The sequence below is a fragment of the Phocoena phocoena genome, chromosome 10, assembly GCF_963924675.1.
Source record: "Phocoena phocoena chromosome 10, mPhoPho1.1, whole genome shotgun sequence".
Lineage (NCBI taxonomy): Eukaryota > Metazoa > Chordata > Mammalia > Artiodactyla > Phocoenidae > Phocoena > Phocoena phocoena.
The window spans coordinates 56,004,290-56,014,187 of NC_089228.1; positions in this window are offsets into that span (position 1 = coordinate 56,004,290).

Here is a 9,898-nt window from a genome sequence, read left to right on the forward strand (position 1 = left end):
TGGAAGAGAATGAGTTTCTGCAGAAAAGTTGTGACTCATTTGGGGGTTTGGGTTGGGGCATCCACACAGATTTCAATTTGGGGAAACCTTACTGTTCAGTATTGATGTCAGCACCTCAGCTGAGTTTAAATATCAAATATTTACTCAGGGGAAAATGTAATTACTTTTAAATTAAGGAAGCTTAGACATGAATAAAATAACAAAAAAGAATGATGCTTTCTCTTCAGTCCTAAAACAATCTACGACAGGAAACTCCTTCCCATGAAGATGGGGAGCTCACAGCCACTCAACTATGTCATTCCAGGTGTTTCTGGTGACCCAGATGGGCTATGCTATGGTTCCGAGGGGGCTAGCAGAATGTGACTTCAAGGGAACCTCTTTAATACACAGGCTTTCAGTGCCTGCTTTGCCCAGAGAGGCAGAGAAACCCAGAGGGAGAGAAATTAAAGAAACAGACACACAGAGTTGGAACGAGAGAGAGACACACACACACAGAGATTGAACACACACCCAGGAGTGGCTGCTTCAGCTGCCATGGTCTCCATTTCCTGTCCTTGGAATTCTAAAAATCTGCTCATGTCCTTAAAGCCAGGCCTCTCACAACCAGAGCACACTGTGGAGAATAACCCCTGGTTCTGATGACTTTGGAGGCACTGGCTTCCATTGTTTTTCAGTCAACATGACTACAATAATCTACATGATAAATAATCATAATTCAATTCACAAATATTAAACTCACAAAGGAAGCAAATGCAGTCAGATGACTCTCTCCCTAAAATGTGCTGATGCTCTCCACTGCTCTGAGGACACAGGCCAATTTCTCCAACCTGCTTTCACCTCACCACCCAACTTACATCCTGTGCCCCGCTCAGAACCATGGACAGTTACCCAGACCCACCAAGGCCCCATCTCTTCTCCAGGCCTCTCCAGAAGACCTCCACCCTCCCCACAAGACCTCACACTGCCTTTTCCCATGGTTCACTAGCCAGTCCAACCTCTGGTTCTCAGCATTTACAGAACAGCCTTCTCTAAATCCCCTCAACTCTGATTCCTATGTGTCCCCACGGGACAGTGTGGCTGTCCCAGTCACAGCAGTCTGGACTCTTTCTCCACCTTCAGGACTGGGTTGTACTTTGCATGTTCACTGCTATATCCCAACCTCCCAAAACTGAGGACAGTGTTTAAAGAGTGCAAATTTAGGGTCTCTGTGGGCTAAACCAGTCTTCATTTTCTTTGAGAATAACAAAAAGGAATTTTCACTAAGCGACATCAGCAAAAGAATTGCATCCTCCCAGAATTCCTTATGAAGGTCCAGGTCAAGCAACACCCAGATGTCATGGGCCCAGCTTTAGCTCACCGCCAGATATGGGATTTTAAGAGGCAGCACAGCCCTGGACCAGTGTGGTTTGCTGGTAATCGGGGTGGGTGCTGAGGGATGTTGCCTCAATTTTCTGCCAGCCCACTGCACAGTTAAGCAGACTATTTGTCTGAGCTTGAGTTCCCTGGGAAACAGAGTCTGAGATTTGTGTGCAGGAGGTTTACTGGGAGTCCTTTTGGGATCACTCCTGGAGGGAAAGGAAGGGAGCAGGATGAAGCAGAGGGAGGAGCTGATCTGTGAGGTCCTCTCAACAAGGCCCTCTGGGTCCCTGGGGGAATTTGGGCATTTGAAGGGCCTCTTAGATATTGTCCTGAATTGAGGCAAGGGGGCCAGGCATTTGTGCTCTAGAGGAAAAGTCACTGGATGCTGGGATGGATCACGACCTTGGGCAGCGAGCAATTAGGAGGGAGAATGATGTCTGGGAGCTGTCTGTGGCCTCACTCACTGCAGCTGGGGAACCAGGCCTGGGTTGCACAGCACAGCAGCCACCACTGGATTTTGGAAGATGGAGAGAAAGGCTCTGATTGTTCATCACTTTCCATTGGCCAGAGCTCATGGGTCCAGGATGCTCATCAACTACAACTTGGCTTCAACCGATTAACAATACGATGATGGGACAGATTTCTCCCCAACATTCTTCCAGGGATAAATCTAAAGAGCTAGAAAGCACTTTTCATATGAAAACACAGCTCTCTCAAGAGACTTTTGGTAGTAGAGATGTGTAGCTTGGGTAAAGAGGGGTTGAGGAAACACAGAAAACTTTAGGGGACCTCAATTAAGAACAAGAAACAGCAGCTATGCATTATTCCTTCCACAGGCTTCCCAAGAGAAGGGAACAGAATCAGAATCAATCTAGATTAATCATGAAGATCCAGACCCTCAAAGGGAATTTTCCTGAGGACCTATAAGAGCATAGATAGAAACTTGATGTATATTTGTTTAACCAAATTGAATGAAATCTTACACAAAGTTATGGCACTCAGACTTTTATTCTGAAATAGGGAAGGTTTTAGTTCTAAAATATGCTAAGTCAGTCTTTTAAAGGTAAATTAATAAATATGTCCTGGGGTTTGGAGATGAAAACAGGAGGTAAAGGAAATAACAAAAAAGGAAAGGGGGTCTTATAGGAAGTGGGGAGTAGATAAACTGGAATCTTCTACTGCATTCTGGCTGTGTCTGAGCCAAGGAAGAAACTGGAGAGGCATCTAAGAGGGGCTGACAGATGTGGGCCCCAGGAAGGTAGAAATCAATAATTCTGAGTCATAAAAACAGAAAGGCATTGAACATTTGGATGGTGAAGCAGACTCGGGGGGTGGGGGGAAAACCTTGGGTTATGAACAATATCTGCAAAAATAAATAAACAAACACAAGCTACTTGCCACAACTGTTGGGAACAGAGGAATTACCTGACCACCCACTAAAAATGTATAAACTCTCACTAATATTGCCTTTATGTATGGTGCTGTTTTACATTATTTTAGTGGACATAAAAATTTATAAGCTTTCATAGACTCATTTGGACCTTCCACTGCCTTCCCTTATTTCAAATATGATGCCCTAGAATGTGAATTCTCCTACTATGAGGGGTTTTAATGCCTAATCTCTGTGGTTAGGGAGAAGCTATTGCATCTACACACGTTTTATTAATGGGCACATATGTGTTCGATTGCAGCTTATCAATGTCCACAAACTCAAGGAACTTAAGAAGAAAGATGGTGGTCCCAGCTCCGTCATTTACTAGCCTCGAGATCTTGCAAAATCCTCTTAAGACATAGCTTTCTCATGTCTTAAATAATGTAGGAATGAATATTAAACAGTCCCTGTCCATCTTGCAAGGATTTCTGATTCAAAGATTTTGTAAGTGAAAGTAATTTGTAAATTTTAAAATGCAAAACAAACATAAGTAATTATTATGACATGTAGAGAGTATAGGAGTCTATTACAGAAAGAACATAGAAAATTTCTAGTAAAATTGGTGAAAAAATATTTTAGATATAAGTTCATTTACATCTGGCCATTTTTCAACCTAGTGATAAAAGCTACCACAACATGAAACATAGTAAGAAATGAATTTCTTCATGGTTACCGTAGAAATGCTTTACATGTTCTAAATAGCATTACAAAACAGCTGTGTCTGGTGTGATAAAAAAAAAAGTCAATATTTACCAAGCACACTTAATATGGGTTCACACTGTTTTAAGGGTTTTATATGTATGAACTCATTTAAGAACCCCATTACAACCATCAGAGGAAGGTACTATTATTACATCCACTTTACAGATGAGAAATCTGAGGCTCCAAGAAGTTAAGTGTCTAACCCCAAATCCCAGATACAGGAAGTGGAAATCCTGAGAGGTGCAGCTCAGTGGTCTGTCTCCTAAGCCAACCCGGTGACACACCAGGAGACAGAGAATATCAACACTAACCTTGAAAAGTCATAACTGTGGGAAGCGGGGTAGGAAGCAAGGTCAGGGCAAGAAGGTATTTTTAAAATGTTACCGTGCTTAATGTTTTTACCTCTTTCAAGTGTATAAAACTATGTGATTAAAATCAAACCCCTAGCCCACAACAATCTATTTCTCCTTTATAAAGGAACAGACTTGTCCATGGTGGTTCTCTGCCTGATCTCACACTGACCTACCTCATTCCCAATCTTTAATGACCAACAATTCAACTCAAACCAGGGTAAATGGACAGTTTGGTCATGCCTTCAATCTGCTACCAGAACTTCTATGGCAACTACCCTAGAAAAAGGAAGTGATCCTGTAGCTTGGATCATCTCCTATCTTTCAGAAAAAGAATGCTGGAAAGCACCAATGATCCACACCTTTCAGCCAGCAATCTGTAATAATGAGCCCTGTTCTCCTACAGGTCAGAGGACGATACCCTACCATTCAGGGAGGATGGAGCAAGTCAAAGGTCTTTTGAGCTGATGTGACCACAGGAAAGCATGGTCATTTTCAACTGCCAGGAAAGCTTCATTCACTTCTCAAACACGAGCACCTTCTCTGTGCCAGGCACTGAGTCAAACCCCAGAACACAGAATAAGGATGGCCCAGTCTCTGCCCTGAGAAGTTCAAAACATATCAGGGAAAGGCCAGAGCATAAATCTCCACCTGTGATGAGTACTATAAAAGAGACAGGGAGAGAGGTAATGGGAACACAGAGGAAGGAGAGAACAGAAAGAGATGCATATTCAGGAATCATTTCTGAGTAAGATGGATGGGACTGGGGGTCCAACCACATGAGGTGGAAGAGAAAAAGAAATGGCTTCAAGATTTCTAGCTCCCAGACCAGCTCAGACTAACATAAGGAGACTAGTTCTAAAAAGCTGTACCCAAGTCCATTTGCTCAAAAGTCCAAAGCTTTAAACTACTATTAGCACAACCTGTTGGCCACAGTAGAAGTTGGCATATATTGGGCTGGCATTAAACTTTATCTAAATAAACTCTGGAAGTTTCAAAGTGGAAGACCATTCTGAATATGATGACATCCTTAACCTAGAAGAGGAGGAAAGGATAATGGTTAAAAGTATATGAGCTCTGCACAGACATAGAGAACAGACTTGCGGTTGCCAAGGGGGAGGGGGTGGGGGAGGGAAGGATTGGGAGTTTGGTCTCAGCAGATGCACACTACTACATAAAGGATGGGTAAATGACAAGGTCCTACTGTATAGCACAGCGAACTATAGTCAATAAAACATAATGGAAAAGAATATTAAAAAGAATGTATACATATACAAAACTGAATCACTTTGCTGTATAGCTGAAATTAATACAACATTGTAAATCAACTATATTTCAATAAAAAATAATTAAATAAAAGTATATGAACTCAGCAAATGGGCAATAAAAAGAAATAAAAGGCATCCAAATTGGAAAGGAAGAAGTAAACCTGTCACTGTTGCAGATGACATAATTTTATAAATAGAAAACCCTAAAGATTCCACCAAAAAAACTATTAAAAATAATAAAGGAATACAGTAAAGTTACAGGGTACAAAATCAACATACAAAAATCTGTTGCATTTCTGTAGGCTAACAATGAGCTAACAGAAAGAGAAATTAAGAAAACAATCCCATTTATAATCACAACAAAAAGAATAAAATACCTAGGAATACATTTAACCCAGGAGGTGAAAGACCTGTACACAGAAAACTATTAAGACATTGTTGAAAACAATTGAAGAAGACACAAATAAATGGAAAGATACTCTGTGCTCACAGATAGGAAGAGTTAACATAGTTAAAAAGGCGATGTTACCTAAAGCAATCTACAGATTCAATGCAATCCCTATCAAAATACCAAGGATATTTTTCACAGAACTAGAACAAAAAATTCCAAAATTTATATGGAACCATAAAAGACCCTGAATAGCCAAAACAATCCTGAGAAAGAAGAGCAAAGCTGGAGGTTTTACCCTCATTTATTTCAAAATACATTACAAAGCTATAGTAATCAACACAGTATGGAATTGGTAGAAAGACAGATACATAGATCAGTGGAACAGAATTAAGAGCCCAGAAATAAACCCAAACATATATGGACAATTAATTTACAACAAAAGAGCAAAGAACATATGATGGAGAAAGGACAGTCTTCAATAAATGGTGTTCAGAAAACTGGACACTTACTCACATGCAAAAGAATGAAACCAGGCCACTATCTCACACCATACACAAAAATCAACTCAAAATGGATTAAAGTATTGAATGTAAGACCTGAAACCATAAAATTCCTAAAAGAAAACTAGGCAGTACATTCTTTGACATTGGTCTTAGCAATATCTTTCTGAATCAGTCTGCTCAGGCAAGGGAAACAAGAGCAGAAATAAACAAATGGGACTATATCAAACTAAAAACCTTCTGCAAGCAAAGGAAATCATCAGCAAAACAAAAACCTACCAAGTGGGAGAAGATATTTGCAAATCATATATCTGATAAAAGATTAACATCCAAAATATATAAAGAACTCATACAACACTTAACAAAAACAAAAAACCCAATTAAAAAATGGGCAGAGGATATATACACTAATATGTATAAAATAGATAACTAATAAGAACCTGCTGTAAAAAAAATAAATTAATTAAATAAAATAATGGGCAGAGGAACTAAATAGACATTTTTCCAAAGAATACATATGATGGCCAACAGTCACATGAAAGGATGTTCAACATCACTAATCATGGAAGTGAAAATCAAAACCAAAATTAGATATCACCTCAACTGTTGGAATGGCTATTATCAAAAAGGCAAGAAATAACAATTGTTAGAGTGGATGTAGAGAAAAGGGAATCCTTGTGCACTGTTGGTGGGAATGCAAATTAGTGCAGCCATTGTGGAAAACAGTGTGGAGATTCCTCAAAAAATTAGAACTAGAAACACCATATGATCCAGCTATTCCACTTCTGGGTATTAATCTGAAGAACACTAAAACACTAATTCAAAAAGATATATGTACCCCTATGTTCATAGCAGAATTATTCATAATAGCCAAGATGTGGAAGCAACCTAAGTGCCCATCAATGGAATGGATAAATACATGGTATATATATATATATATATATATGCACATACACACACAATGGAATATTACTCAGCCATAAAGAAAGATGAAACTTTGCCATTTGCAACAACATGGACAGAACTGGAGGGCATTATGCTAAACAAGGTGTCAGATAGAAAAAGACAAACACTGTATGACTTCAGTCATACATGGAATCTATAATAAAAACCAACAAAACAAAATCAAATAAATGTACAAACAAAGCCAAACAAAAACAAACATGTAGATATCAAGAACAGAGTAGTGGTTACGAGGGGAAGGAGCTGGGGGGAGGGTGAAATGGGTTAAGGGGGTCAACTCTGTGGTGATGGATGGAAACTAAATTTTTGGTGGTAAGCACTCTGCAGTGTATACAGAAGTAGAAATATAATGTTGTACATATGAAACTTACATAATGTTATAAAGCAATGTTTACCACAATAAAAGAAATAATAAAAATAAAAGAAATAAAATTTTTAAAGGATATAAACTCTAATACCAGAATGTCTTGGGGGTAAATCAATAGTACATGACCTTGGTCAGGTCATTTGTCTTCTCTAAGACTCAGATTTATTCAAATCTAAAAGAAAAAATAAAATAGTAAATACATCATAGAGCTGTTTTGTGGATTATAACATGCACAGCATGAACAAGGACTCCCACACACTGCTCAAGGAATATAAGCTGACAGCACCATTTTTGAAAATTGACTGTCAATATCCGTTAGTGTTGTACATACGTTCTATGCTGCAGCAGCTTCACTCTTAGGAATTCACTCAACAGAAGTGTGTACACATGGGCTCTGAATGATACACAGGAGAATTACATAGTGTTCCTATGTGTAATAATAAAAAATTGAAAATAATACAAATTTCCAGCCACAGAAAAATGGATAAATTGTGGTGTTCATCTGATGATAAACTATACAGTATAGCACAAGTAATAACAACATACAAAGAGACGAATGAATCTCACAAACATAATATTGAGGAAAGATGCCAAACAGTTCCTATTATATGACTCCACTTAAATTACCTACAGAAATATGCTAAACTAATAAATGTTGTTAAAAGAATAATGATTAACCTTGGATTAGTAACTGGAAGGAACACTAAGAAAGCTATGAAGATGCTGGTGATACTCTGACCTTATTTGGATGCTGCTAACCTGAATGTATTTACTTTATAAAAATTTATATAGCTATACATTATCACTTGAGCATTTTTCAGGATTTATGCTATATGTCACTTAAAATTCATTTTTAAAGTGATATTCTACCTGTAAAACTCTCACACTACACAATTTCATGGCTTGGTACAAAGCTACAATAATCGAGACAGTGTGGTAGCAAAAGTACAGACACATAGGCCCATGGAACAGAATAGAGAAATAGACCCACACACGTACAGTCATCTGATTTTTAGCAAAGGACAAAGGCAATTCCATGGAAAAAGGGTGGTCTTTTCAACAAATGGCTCTGGAATAACTGCATGTCCATACGAAAAAAAAAGAGAAAGGGCAGACAGCAGAAGCAAGAAGAAGTACAATCCTGCAGCCTGTAGAACAAAAACCATATTCACAGAAAGATAGACAAGATGAAAAGGAAGTGGGCTATGTACCAGATGAAGGAACAAGATAAAACCCCAGAAAAACAACTAAATGAAGTGGAGATAGGCAACCTTCCAGAAAAAGAATTCAGAATAATGATAGTGAAGATGATCCAGGACCTCGGAAAAAGAATGGAGGCAAAGATCGAGAAGATGCAAGAAATGTTTAACAAAGACCTAGAAGAATTAAAGAAGAAACACCTAGAAGAATTAAGGAACAAACAGATATGAACAATACAATAACAGAAATGAAAAACACACTAGAAGGAATCAATAGCAGAATAACTGAGGCAGAAGAACGGATAAGTGACCTGGAGGACAGAATGGTGGAGTTCACTGCCACAGAACAGAATAAAGAAAATGAAAAGAAGTGAAGACAGCCTAAGAGACCTCTGGGACAACAATAAACATAACAACATTAGCATTCTACAGGTCCCAGAAGGAGAAGAGAGAGAGAAAGGACCCAAGAAAATATTTGAAGAGATTATAGTCGAAAACTTCCTTAACATAGGAAAGGAAATAGGCACCCAAGTCCATGAAGTGCAGAGAGTCCTAGACAAGATAAATCCAAGGAGAAACACGCCAAGACACATAGTAATCAAATTGACAAAAATTAAAGACAAAGAAAAATTATTGAAAGCAACAAGGGAAAAATGACAAATAACATACAAGGGAACTCCCATAAGGTTAACAGCTGATTTCTCAGCAGAACTCTACAAGCCAAAAGGGAATGGCATGATATATTTAAAGTGATGAAAGGGAAAAACCTACAACCAAGATTACTCTACCTGGCAAGGATCTCATTCAGATTCAACAGAGAAATCAAAAGCTTTACAGACAAGCCAAAGCTAAGAGAATTCAGCACCACCAAACCAGCTCTAGAACAAATGCTAAAGGAACTTCTCTAAGTGGGAAACACAAGAGAAGAAAAGGACCTACAAAAACAAAACAGTAACAATTAAGAAAATGGTAATAGGAACATACATATCGATAATTACCTTAAATGTGAATGGATTAAATGCTCCAACCAAAAGACACAAACTCACTGAATGGTTACAAAAACAAGACCCATGTATATGCTGTCTACAAGAGAGCCACTTCAGACCTAGGGACACATACAGACTGAAAGTGAGGGGATGGAAAAAGATATTCCATGAAAATGGAAATCAAAAAAAAAAACCGGGAGTAGCAATATTCATATCAGATAAAATAGACTTTAAAATAAAGAATGTTACAAGAGACAAGGAAGGACACTACATAATGATCAAGGGATCAATCCAAGAAGAAGATATAACAATTATAAATATATATGCACCCAACAAAGGAGCACCTCAATACATAAGGCAACTGCTAACAGCCATAAAAGA